The sequence below is a fragment of the Marmota flaviventris genome, chromosome X (genome assembly GCF_047511675.1).
Source record: "Marmota flaviventris isolate mMarFla1 chromosome X, mMarFla1.hap1, whole genome shotgun sequence".
Taxonomy (NCBI): Eukaryota; Metazoa; Chordata; class Mammalia; order Rodentia; family Sciuridae; genus Marmota; species Marmota flaviventris.
The window spans coordinates 127,078,142-127,101,266 of NC_092518.1; positions in this window are offsets into that span (position 1 = coordinate 127,078,142).

Consider the following 23,125-nt stretch of genomic DNA (forward strand, 5'->3'; position numbering starts at 1 on the left):
TAAGCTATGCCATTACAAGTCAAGGTACTGATTATGGTTGGTAGTGGGAAGATAGTTAACTGCAAAGCAATATAAGGGGGATTTCTGGGATGTATGTAATATTCTATTCTGTTTGAATTATTATTTTGGAGTGCTGATCATACAAAAGAAAGTTCATAAAATTATTTATACCATTCTACATGTGCATTATACTTCAATTAAAAGTTTTTAAAATGGGACTGGAAAAATTTTACTAATTGGTTTTGAAAACAGCAAAACTACTCAACTTTTATCTGCTTTCTCATGTTATATGGAACACAAAATAAAAATTACTCATAAGAAGTCATAAATGTGCCACACGTAGACATGGATCATAATCTTATACTGTATGTATGGGTTAAAGTCTGCAAGCCCTTAAAACAAAGTAAAAATGGGACAAGGACCATTAAAATCTGCATAGGTCCCACTAAAAGGAAACACAAAGCCAGTTTGTAAGGACATTTTTGCAATGTCCTTACAAAGCACAGGAAACTTTTTGAGAAAAATCAAAATCAAATCAAATAACTCTAAAGTATGCATTATTTCAACAACAAAAAAAAATAGTAAATTACACGACGAAATCAGCTACAATGAGAAAAATCCAGTTGTTGTAACAAAATACAGATTTAGTAACTCCAGAAATACAGATAACAACAACCTGGAAAAGAATCACATTTAATGATGAAAAAAAGGTAAAAGGAAATTCAAAACTTATAATGAATGAACTTGAGTGTAATTGAAAGTAAACTCACAGAAAATCAATATTTAAAATGAAAAATATTATAGATACAGATAAATTGATCAACCCCATAAGTGACCTTAATTAATGAACCAATACAGAACATTTTACCCAACAAACTAAGAATACATCTTTTTTGAGAAGATATGTAGTATTTATTACAAAATTTACTTGGAATAGGTTGCAAAACAAATCAAAACTTTTACTAAAGGATTTATGTCATGAGGATCATATTTTGTGATTACAACAAACTTAAAACAAGAAAAATGATAATAAAGGAACCAACATCATTACTTTATTTATATGTTTGATAATCAAAATCATATTTTATAATAACTAAAATAAAATTTAGTTTTACATATGCATATATGCATATAAAATACTGATAACTGATATACCATATCCAACTCATGAATATAGAAGAAGGAAGAAGAAAAAGTAAAGATGAAAGAAAAAAACAATACAAATTACTGAAATTAGTTAATTTTGTCTGGTTAGAACAGTTAATCATCAAATGCCAAAGTTATTTTATTCAAAAATAGACAAATATCAGACAAGATTGCCTATGTGAAAAAACAAGTTGGCAAAAATAAAGTATCAGTTTAAAAAATGTTTATAACAATAAATAATATATAGATTTAAAAAATGATGAAAAGATTTGAAACAGAGAGCCATCAATAAATTTAAAAACAGATATAATGGAATTTTGAAACAGTATACATATGATGAGTTATTATATATATTACTTTAGTTCTCAATTTCTAACAATAAAATTTCAACTTGAAATATTAATAACTTTCTCAGTTTTGATGAATAATCATTATTCTATTTTTATAAAACTGCCACACCATTTCAAAGTAAACATGCTAGGTTTAAAATGTTTTTATAAAATTTCAGACTAAAATCCATTTGAGGCAATTCATATCACATGTCTTTGAGTTTGCAGATATTACTTAGAGATTTTTTTGCAACTACAGCTAAGAATTCTGTTCTACCCAACAGCTCTCAGCACACTTCTTTAACAAGAGCTTAAAAGAGCAAAGACCCATATTTCAAGGCTGTTAGAAAATAATTGATTTCTTGGGGCATGATCCTAAAGCACCTGATAATATTCCAGGCTGGCATAGATTTAGACTTTTCCTTTGTCTTGCTAAAACTTACTGTATAATGCAAGTGATTTTATTGACCCACCTGATCCAATTAATCTATGAATTATATTTTTAACCTTATCACCTCATTGTAAATGTGAGAAAGTATTTCAGTTTGACATATTTCTTACTCATCTTAACCTCTTGATATAAAAAGGCAGGATTTCTTAGCACTAGGTATTGCTGTAAAATATATGAACCAGAAAGAACTGGCATGGGTGAGGCTTGATCTAAATCAACCCTGAAAGAAATAAATGTTGAGAGTAATAATGAAATATTGCATTTCATATCACATAGTTTATCAAGCAGGTACAAACATGATGCAATTATTCCCTTCTCGAGTGCATGCACACCTACACACACCCATGCACACACACAGACATATAGGAGCTGGGCAATACATACAATATAACCCTCTTCCCATTTTACAGATGATAAAACAGAAATTTTGATATTCCTCTGTCAAGGTCATATAGTTAGCAAATGTTTGTGTCAGAACTACTGATAGAATTTGCTTCTTCACTCTTGTACTGCAGACATATATAATTTGAGAGTAGTTACTCACTGAGAGTAAGGAACTCATATTCTCCCAGCTTGGGTTTCTGAATATATTAATCACTGTTTCACTTCTCTTCTTTGTGCCAGGCACTGTAATTGAGTCCTCAGTATATAATTGGCATTCCTTTTTTTCCTTCTCTTTGATAGCTTCATTTTCTTCCATGCTTCTCTGGTATTCTTGGTCTCCAACTATCTATGGTCTTCAGCAAGGGAATACTTAAGGAGTCCCACTGCAGCAAACTAGGATGGATACCATGGGTTTCCATAACTGGAGGTGGATCCTGTAAGGTTGTTTTATTTTTTGTGCAGAGAGAAAATGGCTATTTTCAGCTATTTGCTGAGCTGAATGTTTCTCTGAATTGGGCCACAAATCAATTTCTTATACAAGGGTAAGAGGGAATACAATAAATGGTGGGGGGGAAGCACCATCCACAAATATGAATCTATATTGAGAAATTTTCTCAAATGTCCTTGACACATTTTTAGTAGATGTAGGGAATTTAGGAGAACTATCAATTGGATAGGGATATGGCATATGGTCTGATTGTTTGGCACAGTAAAGGCATATGGCTGAGCTCTACAAATGTCATTTGGCTACTCAGTGTAAGGTGACCCTTCATTATGGCTCCTGGCCAGTTCATTATTATTATGGAGGATCAAACTTTGTATATGACTGTATTTCCTTGGATGGACTTGAGTGTGCTTAACTTTTTCTGGACTACTCTGCCAATAACCCTATTAAGCAAAAGTTATAAAATTTCCCGTGATATTATAGAAGATAGTTAGATAGAAGTTGCTAGAATTTCATTGTTTTCAAAATAATCAGTTTTCTAACCAATTAAACTGCTTCTTGATGGAAAAAAAAAAAAAAAAAACTTTCTGCATTTGTATCCACACAGTCAATGCGTTGCTCATTCCCAAAATGGCAAACAAACTGGTATTGGAGTCCCTGTACTGTAATACTATGTGACAGTTTTCCCCTATTAAAATGCCTGAATTCATTGCAGCTTAGCATAGGTGTCATCACAAAAGCATTTGTCCGAGTTCTGGAGAAAAGACAATTAGAGCTCATAGGTGGAGAGGCAGTGCATGAATACTAAGTGTTATTTTCATGTTCTGACTCTCTTAAAATATAAATACGTTTTAGAAACAAAAACTTACAATGTTTGTTCCTTCTGAGATGGGCTTCTATTGAGCAACATCTACATTTCCATGTGAATGTTGCAGCACTTGGGGTTAATACATGCATCTGGATGATGCTCCAGGACCATAGCCCTCTGTTCACAACTTGTTATTTGCTGAGTCCATTGCAAGCAGGTAATCTTTTCTTCCTGCTTGCTACATGCTAGTATTCAGAGAAAAAACTTGTGTGGAAGAGCTGAGGATATTTAGGTCATTTAACTGCAGTAGTAAAATACAAATTAACAGGAAAATTGCTGACATCATTAGTTTAAAGCCTTAACATCTGCAGGTTACACATGCCAGATGCATAATATCTGTTAATTATAGTTGTAATAGGAGACCATTGGGAGCATGAATCAGGATTTATGTGAATTATTTTGCAACTTTTAGAAATACAGAATTATATTCATACTATTTAACTTATGAAAATGAAGAAAATTCTATATTTGGGTGGACATATAGGTGACTCAAACATTATTTAGAATGAATCCAATCTCTTCATTTCTTTTCTTCCCAATATTTAAGTAACCTTAATATTAATAATAAACATAAACTTCCATTTTTTTTGTCTAAAACCCCTGACAATCATTTGGTTAAATTTACTTACTTCTATGTTATTTTGTGAGACTTTTTATCAATACTGTGATATATAAATTCTTAGAGCTGGGGTTGTGGCTCAGTGGTAGAGAGTTCGCCTAGCATGTGCAAGGTGCTGGTTTTGATCCTCAGCGCCACATAAAAATTAATAAAAAGGTATTTTTCCCAATTAAAACTAAAAGAAATATTTAAAAAATTAGATAATATTTAGAAGCTTCCTTCTTCATTTATTTTTCATGCATTTAGTGATATATAACCAGATTCTTCAAATGACCTTTAAACAAGCCTTCTATATTGTCATTTTTTTCCTGCTTAGTAGATTTGCATTATTTTTTACTTTTGTATTACTTCTACCAAGGGGTAAAATTTTATATTTTATATTTCTCCTTCCAGATTCACACATACTTAGAACAATTGATTTGGTTCATCTAAGACTTGTACCCTAGAGTAAATTTTCCTGAATGCTTTAATGATACATGGAGAGAATGCATTAGAAAGAGAAAATACTAGAAGAGCTGCAAATAAACTTTAAATATTATAAAAACAGAAGCATAAATGGATAAGGATTAAGAAATTGAGAAGCCAAAAAGATGCTACCATCAAAATCTAAGTAATATCTGAAAACCTGCAAGGTATAGATACAATTATGGTATGTAAAAGAGTAATAATCTGGAGGTAAATTAACTTCAGTCCACAAACATGGCATGTAAGAACTTCATTTTCTAAATAGCCTAATTTGTATTTTACAATTCTAATCTCTATGATAGCAAAGGATTTACTATAAGTCAGTTCAGTGTTTCTATTTCCTCAGAGCTCTGAATGATATAACATGTGTTAAGGAGGTATACATTCATTTAGTCTTGCATATGCCCATACTGATACTTGGTGAGACACCCATCAGTCTGTCCTGTCTGGAGTAAAATGGGTATGCAGGTCACCTGGGATGTGAAAGTTATTTGTTTTTTTTTTTTAACTTGTTGGTTTACTTTTATTGTATTCATTTATTTATATGTGGTGCTGAGGATCAAACCCAGTGCCTCACACCCCCAGCACTGTTAGTTCATTTTTTATGGTCATAATAGAATAACTGAGATAGGGTAATTTATAAAGAACAGAGATTTATTTCTTTCAGTCTGAAGGCTGGGAAGTCTAAAATAGAGAGGCTGGCATTTGAAAAGGGCCTTCTTGATGAGTCATAACATGACAGAAGGCAGAAAGCCAAGAGAGCACAGGTGAGAGAACCAGAGAGGGTGGAACTTTCTTTTGTAATAAATCTACTCTCCTGAAAACAAACCCACTTTCGTGGTAACAGCATTAATGCCTTTATGACCAAATCACCTTCTAAGGGTCCCACCTCTCAACACTATTATGTTGAGGATTTATTTCCAATATGTAAACTTTGGGGAATGTGTTCACATCTCAGCACAGGTGATACTTATAATTCCTAAATTAGTAGTCTACTTGCCCCCTCTTTCTTCTGTGCTCTTTTTATGTTGGGGCATATAGAAACCACTATGATATCTTATACCACATTGGGAGAAGAAAGATCCATGAGACTGTCCAAGTGTCAATTTTTCAAATGAGTCACACTCTCAGTTTTATAGAAATTTCTACTTCCTTGATCATTCCCTAAGAGTAGGGTAGCAGTCTATTCTGTCTTCATATCCCACAAGCATACCTAGGATGATTTGCCTACTCCTTGGACATGGAAATCTCACTGGGACCTAATAATTTCTGCTCTTTCCTGGCTTTCTCTTCTTTTTAGCCTGGGGAATCCGATACTAGTGTAGGGGGTAATGGTGTCTTTTTATTTTTTTTTTAATCATGAGCTTTTCTTTCAAAATTCATTCTTTACAGGTTGTAAAGTTTTGGGTTTCAAAATCTGAGAATACTTCTCATGCTATTATGCCACCACAACAACCAAGCTTGAATAATTGACCTTTAAATTATCAAAGAGTTCAAAATGGTTAAACAGAGGGTCAGCATGGATGCCAACAAATCATACTGGTTCATAATTCAAAAATAATGTCCTCTTATGTAGAAAATAAAACCAGAAAATTCTAAAGAAGAAAGAAGTACAGTGATCATGTATGCCTTGTCTAATTAATAGCTGGTAGGTCCTATCACCTCTGGGGATTGATAAAGTTTTGAGTGTTATGGCAAGAGAGAACAAATGCAAAGCTTTATTCTCCCAGGATTAGGAGAAACCCTGAAGGCAGATATATGAGATTTGGAATTAGTCAGAGGCAGAGGGATTGGAAAGGTGATCATGTACCACAGAGCACTTAAAACCACAGGAGGTCAATGTCACTTGCACCCCTGCATTAGTATGTTTCATCAATCTCATCCATATAAGGCCTCAAGGAAATGAATAGAAGCCTGATTACTCCCGCTCTGAGCCTGAGAGTGGAGAATGTGAGAATCTTGAGACATTCACTAGGCATTTCACCTGGGAGCTAACTGTCAGACTGATTGTGCTCTGTATCCCACATTGGGAGGACTTTTACTCCTTTAGGCAACACCAGATTCTTGGATATGCCAACCAACCCATATGAACTCTAATGAGAAAATAAAGACTAATAACTTACCTAAGGAGTGTTAGAATTCTATTTCATCTGTACAAACCATGTGTGTTCAGGGAATTAAAAATGTAAATGGGAAAATAAATGCCAGGCTATAGTCAAAATAAGTATGTAAAAGAACAATCATAAGGATATAATTTACTAGATATCAGAATATAATATGGATCCATTGTAATGAAATTCATTCATTCATTCATTTATCTAATCAATACTTATTGTTCTAATGAAATGAACTCTATTTGTCCTTAGTACTGGAAATCATGCAGTGAAAAAGACAAAAAAAAAAAAAAAAAAAAAAAACATTCTTCGCTCCTAAAGCTGTCACTTTAGTGGAATAGTAGAGAGTAAGCACAAGAAAAATAAGTTAAGTGTAAAGATATATTATAGTGAGTTCTATGGACAAAAACAAGGAACAAATGGGCAATGTAGGATCAGGGGGTACAATTAAAAAATGTTAGTTAGAAAAGGTAATATTTATACAAAGACCTGAGTGAGGAATTAGCCAAACTGATGCTTAGAAGAGCAGCTTAGGTACAGGACAAATTCAGTGCAATTGTTTTCATGTGTGTTGAAGAGAAGCAAGGAGGTAAGTATGACTATATCCTCTAGCAATTTTGAAATGTTTATGAGTATTTTAATCCCTGAATTGAATCCCTAATGGCTTATAATAGCTAGTGTGATTTCAGTTTCCTTCTCTGAATCCTGATATATAAATGATAAGTTTTAGATATCTGTTAAATATACAATTAGGGATGCTGAGAAGGCAGTTGATACATAGGCATCTTGAGTTCAAGGCAAGAGAAGGGCTGGAGATTTAGTTTGTAACTTTCTGCATGAAACTTGTATTTAAAGTTAGGAAATAATATAATGGTCAAGGGAATGGAATGTAGATATAAAACATATCTAGGGAGAGAACACTAAGGTTTTCAATCATTTAAGGTAATATTCTAGAAGCTGAATGAATAATGAACTACTTCACAATAAGGGAAGTGATTAACAGGTCACCTGTAGCCACTAAACAAAATAAGATAAGACTGTTCAATTTAGTTTTGTGGAAATCATTTGTGATTCACCAAAAGAAGTTTGAGGAAGTGGAAATGGATTGGTGGCTGAGATGATCCAGAAGCTGGAAGTCTCAAAAGAATAAGGGATATGACTCAGGTTCAGTAGCTGATCTTGCAAGCAATGGGTTGTAAAGGTTGTTGACACAGGTTCAAAGTTGGACAGTATTGGCCAGATAGGAGGAAGATAGTATGGATGCAATGATAAAAATAGGGAGAATAGCTACCCTACTTCCTGAGGGTACTTGGCACAATGAAATGATTGTAAGAGATCAAGAAATTAGAGATTTATGAGATTGAGAAATTAGAGAAATACGAGATTGACAAATTGGATTCCTCTTGAAAGGTCTGCAAGGAAATTAGAGGCCTCAAAGGAATTTACAATCATTTGGGGCAAAAGTTGAAGGGGAGCATTAAATAAATATTGGTGTTATTGAGGTACAAATAAACAAGTAGAAATAGGTTCTCATATATGTGAGAATTTTATATATGTCAAAAGTGAGATTTCAATTTAGTGAAATGATTATGGATTATTTATTTATCAAGTGACATTGGCACATCTGCTGTACATGTGAAAGAAAATAGAAAAGCAAATCTCAGATGGATTGAGACTTACCTATTAAAATATAAGATAATAGGAATTCTGCAAATATATGTAGGAGACTAGTGTCATAAGCTAGGTGTGAGGGAAATCTTAAATAAGATTATAAATTTAGAACATATGAAAGAAAAGATTTTTAAATGATATAGAACATTATAATTAAAGTGAAAATAGAATTGTAAAACCAAAATATTGCACAGAAATTTCAGAAAGAGAGGCTTATATTTACAATATAAAAGAGTTCCTACACATTATAAAGCAGCAAAGAATTCAGCAGAAAAACAGGCAAATAGATGAATAGGTAGTTTACAAAACAAAAAATCTAAATTGCCAAAAATGAATTAAAGAGTGTTGAAACTCATGAATTAGGGAAATGCAAATAAAATAACAATGAAGTTTCACGCCTATCAGACTGGAAACACAAATTTAAAACATTATCATCTATTAACTGGGGGGCTGCACAAATAAGAGTATTTAATTTCAGATATTGTGGTTGAACTGTGGATTATTTAATTTTCTGGGAAATAAATTTTATATCTATTATTTTTTAAAAAGTTTATGTGTCTTTTAATAAGTCTATAGATCCTGTTTCTGGTGAATCTCCATACAAAAGCCCAGTTTTTTTAAAAAAAAGTTTTCTTAGTTGTAGACGAACACAGTACCTTTATTTAATTTTTTTTTTTTTTTTTGTGTGTGTGTGGTGCAAGGATGGAACCCAGTGCCTCACATGGGCAAGCACTCTACCACTGAGCTAAAAACCCAGTACCACCCCCCACAGGTCCAGTTTTTAAGGATGTGTTTGCATGTGTATTCAGCAAGCAAAGTAAATCCTCAACAAATAGGATATGCAAATTTGGATATTATGGGACCATCAAAAATAATGAATCAGAGTTTTAGGAGTAGTAATTTGGGAAACTTCCTATGGTGAGTTTTCAGAGAAAAAAAATCCACCAAGGTATACATAATCAATTTTTAAAAAATTAAAATGGCAATAAAAGCTATCTCCCTAGACACTGTTAAAAAGATAAGTTTCATATGAACTTGGAGAAAAATAGGCTAGATTTTCAACCTGTGTTACTTAAGTGTGGAGTATTGTAAAAAGGAAGGAGAGAGCTAAGCAAACTAGTAAAACAAAAATTATACAAAATGGAAAACAGTTTAGCAAGCTGAAAATAATGTGTTAGGGAAGAAGAAGAAACTAATTTCTAAAATGAGATGTATACTTGATCATATACATATTTTCATGAAATATAATTTACAAAGGCATGCTAATTATAAATTGTATATATACATTAATTGTCAATAACTTTTTTTAATCAAAAATATATCCCTCGAGGAGAGAAGAATCCTCATACTTTATTTTTCTAGGCACAGGTGGCAAGACCCTTTTCCTCTTTGCAGGCAGTGGGGTATCTTTCACTGAATGGTATTTAGAGATCTTAAACTCTTTAATAGTAAAATCATCAAACATACAGACATTTGTGTATTGCCCCATATAATAGCATATTTATACACTATTTGAAATAGTTGATGACAGGTGCCATGTTTGGACTTTTCAGTCTATGACATAAATCATATTGTTGTTCTGTTGTGTTATATAGAAAAATTATCCTGATGCAGAGGTCATATCTAACTATCTTGATTTCATAGACATTAAAATGCATTTTCTTCTCCATTGTTTTTTTAGAATATGTATACATTTTGCCTTTTCTTATCAAAAAGTTTCAAGTATTATTTCTGTTGCAGCGATTTTCATGTTTTCCCCCTAACTTTGTGGTAACCAATGAATCTCCTTGCTAAATTTAATAATCATGTCACTAATTTTCAATCCCACTTGTACACACATGTACTACTTTACACTGCTTCTATAGTTAAGATTGTCCCTTCCCTTCTAAATTTTCTAAAATGTTTACTTTATCTCTTTTATCAATCTGACAAAATATTTAAAATAATCCTGAACTTTCAGGATGTCAAAAATTAATATGCTTAAGTCTATGTCTGGAATCTCTAGTATGTTTCACATTTCTGCATGACATTTCTTTTCATCAGTGCCATGCTATTTTATCTTTTTTTAATTTTTATTTTTTTGTAGTTGTAGATAAACAGCATGCCTCCATTTTGTTCATTTATATGTGGTGCTAAGTATCAAACCCAGTGTCACGCACATGCTAGGCAAGTGTTCTTCCACTGAGCTACAACCTAGCCCCTATTTTGATCTTTGTAGCCTCATAAGAAGTCTTGAAGTCATGTATTATATGTTTTCCAAATTTATTCTATTTCAAAAAATTTTTGGTTATTTTTGGTCCTTTGTGTCTCAATACAAATTTAAATATTGACTTATCAATTTACATAAAATACTTTCTGGCATTTTGATTTGGATTGTACTGAATTAATAGACTAGTTTGTAATCACCTTATATTTTAAAAATTGAGCCTCTAGTACATCAAAATAGCAAATTTCTACACTTATTTAAGTCTTTTAAAGTTTTTTTTTTTTTTTTTTCCATGCTGAGCACATTGGCACACTCCTGTAATACCAGCAGCTCACAAAGCTGTGGCAGGAGAATTGCAAGTTCAAAACTAGCCTCAGCAGCTTAGTGAGACCCAATCTCAAAAAATAAAAAATAAAAAAGTGCTGGGAATGTGGCTCAGTTGTTAAGTGCCCCTGGATTCAATCCTTGGTACCAAAAAGAAAAAAAAAATCATAAATGTGTGACAGTATTCAGAGTATTAATATTATATATAGTTTATTAATATTTTGTGTTGTACCATTATAAATATCAATCCATACTTTTTGTATTGATTTTAGGTCCTGAAACTTGCTATGTTCTCTTTCTAGTTCCAGTAATTTTTTTTTCACATTCTTTATACCTTCCTACATAGATTGCTATGTTGTCTGTGAATAAAGCCTTCATGGTTTTTCTTTTTTTCTTTCCAACCTCTTATCACCTGTATTTATTTTTTTTCCTTACTTCACTGGATAGTACCTCTAGTTCAAGGTTGAATATTTCTGATGGACATTTTATTTATATATTGGTGCATATTAATTATACAGAACGATACATTTCATTGTGGCATATTTATATATGCATATAACATAACATGATAATTTTCACTCCCAAATACCTCCTCTCTCTTTCTTCTACCGCCCCTCCTTTACACTAATGGTCTACCATCTACATTTGTGATAGGTTTTTCTCCCCTCTGCTTTTCGTATATAAGAGAAGACATACCATACATATCTTTCTGAGTCTGGTTTATTTCATTTCACATGTTGATATTTAAAATTTAATTCTATTGACTAATTTGGCCTTATTCAACCATATAGGGATTTAGCTATGGAACCCTTACTGCTGTGGATAAGATCTCAATTTTTAAATTGATGCTCAACCCTTGTAGTAATCATATATAGAAAAAAAATTAAATAACAATAAGATATTGCTTTATATTTTTTTTTCAGATTTGTAAAATTTAGAAATCCAGATAATATCAATTGCTTCTAGTGACATTGGGAAAGTAAGTCTCATAAACTACTGACTTAGAATAATGTAAGGGACAACCTATTCTGGAAATAATCTGATCTAATTAGTGAAAATAATAAATGTGTGTATCTATTACTTATGTATCATTCAGACACTTTTCCCAAAGAACTCTCACTTAAGTCTAATTATAAACTTTTGGATGGTAGTAGGAAGTTGTGGGAAATAAGTAAATAAATATAAAATAGTGGAATATACCATAAAATACTCCACAGATAAGAAGCAATAAACCAGGTTTACTTACAATAACATAGATACATCTTTAAAACTTATCTGAGAGTGAAGAAAAAAAGTGAATTCCATAATGCAATGTCTTTTATGTAAACTAACACTTAACCATACTATATATTTTATAAGAACACATACATATCCAAGGAAAAGGGGAGTAAGCCTTAAGAATGATAAGAGAAACAATAAAAATAAAATAATACCAGCGCTTTGAATTTACCATAATGATGAAAATGTGCAGTGAACTGAGAAATATGATCAACTCAAGCTTTACTCCTGAGTTTAAAATAATATAATGAAAAATTAAATTTCATGCTGTATTAAATGAAGAGTAGGATAGACTCCAATATATTTGTGATCCCAGTTTTACTTTTAAAATCTTATTCATATGCAAAAAACACTATAAGGGAAGCACAAACATGTTAACACTTGTTGTCACAATAGGAGCATAGCTGATCAAGTTTTCAGTTTTGTATCTTTCTCCTTATTCTATATTTTTCCTAATAAGAATATGTAAACTATATAAGTTTTGTATCTTTCTCTTTATTCTATATTTTTCCTAATAAGAATATGTAACCTACATAAGGAAAGGTATAATTTCTGCTTCCTTAAAACCATATAAATAAAAAATGTATCTAACAAAATGGCTGCAAGTTAGCATGTTTGCCATTACTCCATTTTAGCGACTGAATCTCTGTCCAGGTCACCTAGCCTAAATAATCCACAGAAAAATGGTCTGAGAGAAAACTGGTGCTTCAGATGGTCAAGACTTATGCCCCTGCCACTGATAAAGCAACTTCTTTGTTTGCTAATAAACACATTGTTCAAATGTAGATCTTTTGTGCTTTGAGAATAATAATCAATGTGATGGTCATGGGCTCTTTTTGGATTGAGGCTATCATGATATTTAGAAATAGTACAAATTATAGTAATATGTTTCTGAAGCTGAAGAAAAATTGCATTAATAAAGTCTTAAACTATTATGAAGTAATTAGAAATAAAAATGCTTTAAGATCAAAAACTAAAAGCCAACTGAAGGACCATGGTAAGCATGAGAAAATAACTCTAATGTTACAAGAGCATTAAGAGGAGCCTTTCAACTGGAAAAATAATATGTGTAGGTACTAGAAAACACTGTGGCACACTAATAGTAACTTTGAACTAGGGATGATATGAAAATATGGTTTGAGGTCAATTAAGGAAGTCACTGGGAAAGGACTGAATATGAATAGTTAAACCTTTCAGGATCAGAGTATCTATTCACGTTCCCACCTCCACCAGGGGCTATTTGTACAACTGATGTTGAATTTTCTGGTATCTACTGAGGGATTTGGAGCACTATACATTTCTATATGATCCCACAGTGAATTATAAATAATTAAATCAGCAAGTCTTGCCTTAAAATGACTGTCTGGTAAGTCTATAAATGTCTTTATATTTTATCACTTTTGAACTGAGTGTGTTTTTCACCTCTGTAATTGTCTAACATAAATCATTTTTATTTGTTCTTATTAGTTACAGATGACAGCAGAATGTATTTTGATATATTATACCTATAAGGAGTATAACTTCTCATTCTTCTGGTTGTACATGATGTGGAATTACACTGGTTGTGTATTCATATATGCCCGCAGGAAGGTAATGTTTGATTCATTCTACTCCCTTTGCTATTCCCATTCCTCCTCCCTTTCCTTCATTCCCCTTGTCTAATCCAAAGTACTTATAATCTTCCTTACCATCTCCCTCTTATTTTGATTTAGCATCCGAATATCAGAGAAAACATTTGGCCTTTGGTGTTTTGGGGTTTGGCTTATTTTGCTTAGCCTGATACTCTTAATTTCTATCCATTTGCCAGTAAAAGTCATACTTTCATTTCTCTTTAGGGTTGAGTAGTTTTCCATTGTGTAAATGTACTACATTTTCTTCTTCCATTCATCTGTTGAAGGGCACTAAGGCTGATTCCATAGTTTAGCTATTGCAAAATGAACTGCTATAAACATTGATGTGAACATGTCACTATAGTATGCTGATTTTAAGTCCTTAGAGTATAAATTGAAGAATGTGATAACTGGGTCAAATGGTGGTTCCCTTCCAAGTTTTCTGAGGAATCTCCATACTCCTTTCTAGAGTGATTGCAAAAATTTGCCATCCCACTAGTAATGTATGAGTGGACCTTTTAAAAATCCCCAGAGCCGCAACAACATTGTTACTTGTATTATTGTTGACATTCTGATTTGAGCTCGGTGTAGTTTTAATCTGCATTTCTCTAACTGGTAGAAATGTTGAACATCTTTTCATATATTTGTTGATATTTCTTCTGTGAAGTGCCTGTTCAGTTACTTAGCCCATTTACTGATGGGGTTATTTGTTTTTTGGGTGTTAAGTTTTTTAAGTTCTTTATATATCCTGGAGATTAATGCTCTCTCTGAGGTGCATGTGGTAAAGATATTCTCCCATCCTGTAGGCTCTCTCTTTGTGTTATTGTTTCCTTTGCTGAGAAGAACCTTTTTTTTTTTTAAAGAGAGAGTGAGGAGAGAAAGAGAGAGAGAGAGAGAGAGAGAGAATTTTTAATATTTATTTATTTATTTTTTAGTTTTCGGTGGACACAACATCTTTGTTTGTATGTGGTGCTGAGGATCGAACCCGGGCCGCACGCATGCCAGGCAAGCACGCTACCGCTTGAGCCACATCCCCAGCCCCGAGAAGAAGCTTTTTAGTTTGAATCCATCCCATTTATTGATTCTTGATTTTGCTTCATACTTTAGGAGTCTTATTAAGGAAGTTGGTTCCTAATTCAACATGATGAATATTTGGGCCTACTTTTTATTCTATTAGGCACAGGGTCTCTTGTCTAATTCCTAGTTCCTTGATCCTCTGAGAGTTGATTTTTTTTCTGTAGGGTGAGAGACTGGTGTTTAATTTCATTTTGCTATATACGGATTTTTAGTTTTCCCAGAAGAGGCTCTGTTCTCCAATGTATGTTTTTGGTACCTTTGTCTAGTATGAGATAACCATATTTATGTGGGTTTGTCTTTGTATCTGTTGTTCTGTAACATTGGTCTACCTCTAGCATGAATATTATGCTCACAATTTCTAAATAGAACTTTTTCTATGGAGTTGAGATGCCACTTGTTCAATTTTGGAATGATTTGATTAGTTTACAAACAGGCCACTCTTTCCCAAATTTTACTATCTATTATCTGATACAGAGATTTCTTAAATGCAACTTTTCTCATCAAATAAAACACAGGTGTGGATTTGGGGCCAAAATAGTATGTAATGACCCCCCTTTATTTTGAGGTTATTTCAGCCTGACTAGTTAGGAAAAAGAACTCCAGGGGTCTAAGCTTGCTTATAGGATCTTGTTGACATCTTAGCTGCTGCCTATTGGAGCACTCCCCATCTCCATTCCTTCTTAAGAAAAAGTTCCTTGTGTTCATATAGGCATTCCTTAAGTGATTCAAAGGAGAGTGATTTTGTCACTAGCTCCAAGAGTAAATCTTGATTATTCTAAGACTGTGTTTAATAATGAGGTTGCTACTAATATCTTGGAGGAAAAATCTTTGTTATCTAAGACTACCTCAAACATTTCTGGTTGTTCAAATAAATTATTATGACAACCAAAATCACCTTTATACATTTCTTAAATCTCATAGGGTAGTTGTTGATAACCTCTGGCCATTTATTAGTTTATGGATAGATTTGTAACCCTATCATGGCCAATAAATTACTGAAGAAGGATCTTCTTGGGTATGGGGAATTTCTAAAAGTTATATTTTTTTAATTCTTAAGTTACACCGGAGAAGATGGTCTCTTCATTCACTTTTAGACTATGCTATGACTGCATGGGATATTGGAAAGTATTGAAGCTGCCTTTCCACTATCTAATGACACCATCGTAGCCCAAGAACAGCAGTGAACAAGGGAGAAATAAATTTGCATTTATAAATATGAAAGTATATGACTTCAACTAAAATTATTTGATAGAGTGTTCAGATATAGGCCTAATTTTTTTAATGGACAATCATATTCACTGGGCTTAGGCAGATGTTGCCACATCCTACCTCTGTCCTAATGATTCCAGGAATGTGATGTCAAATAAAAGAGTGATTGTTTGCCCTTTTAGTTTACCTGATGGATCCATTATATGTGAAATATTTCAACTTTCTCTAGTTAATTCAACAAATATTTATTATGTGTTGACTATGTGATAAGCACTATGTCAGATAATTTCATTCAATTCATGCAACAAGTGTTTACTAAGAGCCCACTTTCTGTCCAGTATAGGGTTATGTCGTCATTCATTTATTCAGTACATATGTATGGAACAACTATTATGTGATAAGCATTGACTAAAATGCAGTTGACCACAGAGGCAATAGATTCAACCCTAATGGATTTTGTTTCTTGTATAGGAAAATAGAAAGTAATTAAATACTGAAAAAAATTAACACACAATTTCTACTAAGGAAACAATATATAGTGGTAAATAATGGGAGCTAAGGAGGTAGTTGTGTGGTGTGGCTGAAGGTTGTGAAAATGGTAGCCATGTGAGAGTCAGGGATATGGTTTTCCATTAAAGGAAACAGAAATTGATGTAATAAAGGAATTGAAATGAAGCACAGTAGGCATTGGTAAAAATGAACCTGATAAAAACGTAGGGTAGCCATCATTGGTTGATATTATGGCATGGTTGCTTGTGGATATTTTTCTTAGGTTAGGCTCCTAACAAAGGCACCCTCATTCATTTTAGGTATCTTTGTAAGAAGTGAGAGGGTGGGGCAGTGAAGCAGAATGGTTAAGAATGTATATTGAGTCTGGAAGCCTGGGTTCAAATTCTGACTCTGCTACTTTGTGACCTTAGGCATGCTACTTCTACTCTCTGTGCCTGAGTTTCTGGATCTGTACAGTGAGGATAATCATCGGGCCTAATCCATTTGGGTTTTGTGAGGATTAAATGAGTCAATGTATACCAGGTGCTTAGATTAACATGTAGCACAGAGTAAGTTCCTAATAAGTTTTGTCTTAAAGGTTGGAAGGAGTCAGTGGAGGTATAGATCATGTTTCAGAGTTTGTTTGAGTGTATTTTATGCATGTGAACCTCATCAGTCATATGGGTTCATCAAAAAGGAAAACCTTAATGCTACTTAATTCTGCTTTGGAGTAAGTAATCTGGTAGCCAAGAACTGAATTCAACAGACATTCATGCATACACTAATTATATTAACAACTCTAACAAGAGGAGGCATCCCTGCTTCCTCTGAAGTCTGGTTCAATTGAAAAATAAAGAACAAGATAGAAATCTACATATCAACTTTATTTTGGCAAAACTGGATCCAAGATAGAATCTTGTGGTTTAAATTGGGTTTCTTATTCCTTTCTCTTAATTTCTCCACTTTGTCTCAGGCATTGAAGCTCCCAGAAGACAAATGGGTTTTGTACAGTCACAAGCCTATTCCTAGAATTTAGCTTCTAAAAAACCTGACAAGTCTCCATTTTAAATAGTTTTAATTATGTATAATTTACATACAATAAAATTCACCCATTTTAAATGTATGTTCAAAGACAGTACCTTTACAGCATAATTTATATCACCATAATTTAATTCCAGAACACATTGTCACCCCCAAAAGAAATCACTTCTCATTCCTTACCCCCCATCCCCTGGCAGACACTAATTCATATCTATGGTTTAGTCTATTCTGAACCTTTCCTATTAATAGAAACAGATAATAAATGGCCTTTTGTGTCTGGCATTCTTCTGCTTAGCACAGTGTTTTCAAGATTCATGCATATTTTCATGTGGATAAGCACTTCATTTATTCTTTTTATTCTTGAATGACATTACATCTATTATATATTATGGCTATATCATATATCTTTTTAACCACTAACCAGTGGTTAAACATTTGGGTTATTTCCCCTTTGTGGCTATTTTGAATTATGCTGCTATTAATATTCAGGTGTTTGTATAGATATGTTTTCAAATTTTTTTGGTAGATACTTAGGAATAGAATTGCCTGATTGCTTAACTTTTTTTTGACTGAGGATTGAACTCAGGGGCACTAGACCACTGAGTCACATCCTCAGTCCTCTTTTGTATTTTATTTAGACATAGAGTCTCACTGAGTTGCTTACCACCTTGTCATTACCGAGGCTGTCTTTGAACTTGCAATCCTCCTGTTTCTGCCTCCCATGCTGCTGGAATTACAGGTGTGTGCCACTGCACTCAGCTATGATTGTTTTACTTTTTAAGAGTATGACAAACTGTATTCCAAAGTGAATGAACCATTTTACATTTCTATGCTTCTTCCCAAATAGGATAGGAAAAGCCTGGAGCAGTGGTGCCCACCTGCAATATCAGGTCCTTGGGAGGATGAGGCAGGAGTATCATAATTTTGAGGTCAGTCTGGGTAACTTAAGAGAGACCCTCTCTCAAAAAAAATACAAATAGTTGTGAATTTAGCTTAGTAGTACAGCACCCTTGAGCTCAATCCTTAAATGCATAAGAGAAAAACAGGAAATGAGCAGAGAGAAAGGGGGAGGTTCTCTTTTAGTTTTAGACATTCCAATAGAGATGACAGAGTAACCCATGGCTTTGATTTGCATTTCCCTAATGACTATGTTACTTTGAACATCTTTGACTATTGACTATTTGCTTATCTTTTTTGATGGTCAATTCAGACTCATTTGCCCATTTTTAATTTGGGTTATTTGTCTTTTTATTCTTGAGTTGAAATAATTCTTTGTATTTTCTGGATACATATTCTTATCAGACACATAATTTGCAAATATTTTCTCCCAGTCTGTGGTATGTATTTTATATATTTCTTTCTTCTGTGATGCTGGTAAAGGAACCCAGGTCCTTGGTACTGTACACAATCATTCTAACACTGAGTTACATCCCCAGCCACTGTTTTTCCATTTCTTACAAAGCAAATTAGATTTTAAATTTTGATGATGTTTCTTTATTCTCATCAGTATGTCACTAAGAATAAACGCTTTTTATCTCTTGATTTTTTTATCTTCTTAATCATGCTTTGCATGTGGGATGTTATAGTTACTTCCCTAACCCAAGGCCATGAAGGTTTTCTCCTAGGAGTTATATATTTTATCTCCTACATGTAGGTCTTTGGTTGATTTGAACTTAATATTTGTATGTCATGTGAAGTAGATGTTCAGACTCATTTGTTAGCATGTGGATATCTACTTCTCTCAGCACAATTTGTTGAAGAGACAATTCTTAAATTGTTAATGTGTCATGGCACTCTCATGAAAAAAACAATTAATGCAGATGTATTTCATTTTATTTTTGTACTGTAAATTCTGTACAACTGATAGTGTGTTTCTCCTTGTGACTGTACTATTATTTAGTTGTATTTTATTTTTAATTGACATACAGTGTTATAAAAGCTGAGACATATGATCAACATAGGTGTCCATCAGTCAATGAATATTAAATTAAATTCATTAAAGATAGTGAAATAGATTGTCATTTTGTACCAAAAGCACATTTTTCTTTCTTTATTTTTTAGTTGTGGATGGACACAATACCTTTATATTATTTTTTTATGTGGTGCTGAGAATTGAATTCAGTGCCTCACACATACTAGGCAAGTGCTCTACCACTGAGCCAAACCCCAGCCCCAAAGTACATTTTTATAGTAAAGATATTAATAAAATTTTCACATATTTTTCAAGTAATGATCCGTTTCTGTATATCTCCATTATGGCAAATGGTTCTCTAAGATGAGAGATTTGTATAAATGATGATGAAAACCTGACATGGGGTCGAGGGAGTTAGGAGAGGAAGTGGAGTGAGGAATTAAAGATGGAGAAAACAGAGAATAATATAAAATAGTTCTATTTTAAAGGGAGCAAAGAAAAGGGACAAGATTTAGAAGAGGATATGGGGACCAAGAGAACATTTCTATTTTAAAATGATGGGAGCTATTATATAAAATCTGCATGCTAAAAATTGTTTTCTGGTATATAGAAAAATACTTGCCCCCCAGGGACTGGAATTAATTGCAAGAGCAAAGTCCTTGGCTAGATAAGGGGACATGTGAACAAGTGCCCTGATGGAAGTGTTACTTCATGTAGGAGCCAGGACAGATCATTCCTGGAAGCAGTGGAAGAGTAAATTTACAAAGGAAATATGTTCAATCTTGAGTAGACCTGAGTATACATTTGAGAATTGTGACCCTAAATTTAATATAAGAAGATCCAATATCATCACTGCTTATTTGCAGCGACATTTTGCTGCATAAACCAAAGCTTCAGAGCTTTGGATTTGAGCAATATTAGCATGTGGATATCTACTTCTCTCAGCACAATTTGTTGAAGAGACAATTCTTAAATTGTTGTCAGAAGAGATAGTAGAGAAGGACAAGGGAGTTTAAGATGTATGTGTATTCATTATGCCATATTCATGCATACATATGACATAAATTGATCAATTTCATTTCCCAGTAACATAATAAATCTCACTATTATGTATAATTATAATGAACCAAGATTTTTTTTAAAAAAGATGCATGTGTTGGGCTGCAATTGTGGCTCAGAGGCAGAGTGCTCGCCTAGCACATGTGAGGCACTGGCTTCGATCCTCAGCACCACATAAAAATGAAATGAAGATATTGTGTCCGCCTACAAAAAAAAAAGATGCATGTGTGTTAAAGGTCACAGATGCTAAGCTGTGGAAGTTACAATGTGTAAGAATAGGAGTGTTTTCAAGAGTGAACAGTTTAAAAAATGATGGGTTAATTGTGTTAGGTTTACATAGTCACAGAATTCCTGGAATGCATGTAGTAATATAAGTAAACTGGAAAATCAGGAAATGATCAATTACTGGGGTACCTTAAAATAAGATCTTAAAGTAAATCAGGTGTGCTGGCACATGTCTGTAATCCCAGCGACTCAGGAGACTGAGGCAGGAGGATCACAAGTTTGAGGCCAGTATTGACCATTTAGCAAGACCCTATGTCAAAATAAGAAAATAAAAGGATTAGGGATATAGCTCAGTGGTAGAGGGCCCCTGTGTTCAATCCTTAGGAACACAAAACAAACAAACAAAACAAAATGAAAAATTTTAGATGCAGTTATTAGTGATGATGAAGTTTAAAAGTTAGACTTAAAATTGAAATGATCATATAGGCCACATAAGCAGTCAATAAAATGTAGATGACTAGTTAAACATCATAAGTTTGGAAAATTAAAAACACATGGTTAAATAATCCATGGATTAGAGAGGAAATAATAATATTAACTAAAAAATGCCTAAGTGCATTGAAGAACATATTTACTTAGTGGCTGGGTGTCGTGGAGCAATCCAGTAATCCCAGTGACTCAGGAGACTGAGGCAGGAGGTATGCAAGCTTACAACTAGCTTCAGCAACTTAGACTATAAGCAAATTTGTGATATCGTATCTCAAAATAAAAAATGAAATGAAAGAATAAAAGGGACTGGAACTATATCTTAATTGTCAAGCACCCCTGGATTTAATTTCCAGTATCAAAGAAAAGTAAAAGAAGGATTTAATAAAACTAAATAAGGAAGTAAGAAGACAGAGACATTTAGGATAAAAATAGGAATGAATTAAGTAGAAACATACAGAAGAGAGAATCAATAAAGCCAAATATATTTAACCTATGAAAATAAAAGTGATAAACCTCTGGTCAAATTTATCAAGAAAAAATAAAATACTCAATAGTAATGAAAAGGGGATATGACAGATGCAGTAGGGATTAAAAGTATAAGACAATATATTGTGAACAATTTTATGACAAAATTTTTGAAAATGTATGGTGTATGGACAAATCCCTAGAAAAAATGACATTACCAATTTACTCAAGAAGAAATGGAAAACCTGATTTGTATCATAAGTATGGAAGAAAGGAAATTTGAGCTTAAGTAATACTTTCCACAAAGAAAACATCAGGCCTCCAAGTTTCTTTAAATAGAATTTTACTGATCATTTAATTTGATATTTGCAAAATTCTTCGGTAAATCAAATAAAGAAAAATACCTGCATTATTTACATTAGGCTGGTAGAACAATAATAGCCAAGCTAGACAAGAGTAATATGAAAAATGATTAACACAGACCAATCCCACTCATGAACATAGAGGCAGATGTCTTGAAATATTGAAGGTCATCTTCAAATAGATCCTACATCAAGAATTGAATAGTTCTCAACACCTGCACCACTACCTTCTAGATAAAAGCCACCATCACTTTTACCTAAATTAGTATAATAATAAGTTTGCTGTCACATTTGTTTTCCCTTCAACTTAGCAAGCCAACAGGATCCTTCTAAAATGCAAAGCAGGCCAAGTCCCTCTGCAGTTCAAAACTCTTCAGTAGTTTTGCATCTTAATAAATGAAAGTGAAAGCCTCAGAGTAAGGGGTTAGTAAACTGGACCATGAGTCACTTGTAGCCTGTTGTCTGTTACTGTTTGGCCCATATTAACTAAGAATTCTTCTTGTATATTTTAATATTTAAAAAATAGATTTTATGACATGAAATTTTATAAATTTAAAATTTTAGTGTTTTCAAGTAAACTTTTATTGGAACAAAGCCACACCCATTTATTTATATATAGCAACTAGCCCACCAGCATCTTTGTTCACTGAAATGGAAAGCATTGAAATTCAAGGTATGTCATTGCCCTTGCTATTCCCTCAGCTTGCATTGCTGTTCTACTTAGCAGCAGAGCTCACTCCCTCCTCACCTCTCTCAGATCACTTTATCACTGAGCCCATACTGGTACCATGTATATTTCACTTATTGTTTGTCTCATGATGGAGAGAGATTTTTGTCATTCATTGATCACTGGCCTGACATATAAACTGCTAAATAAATGTTGGTTA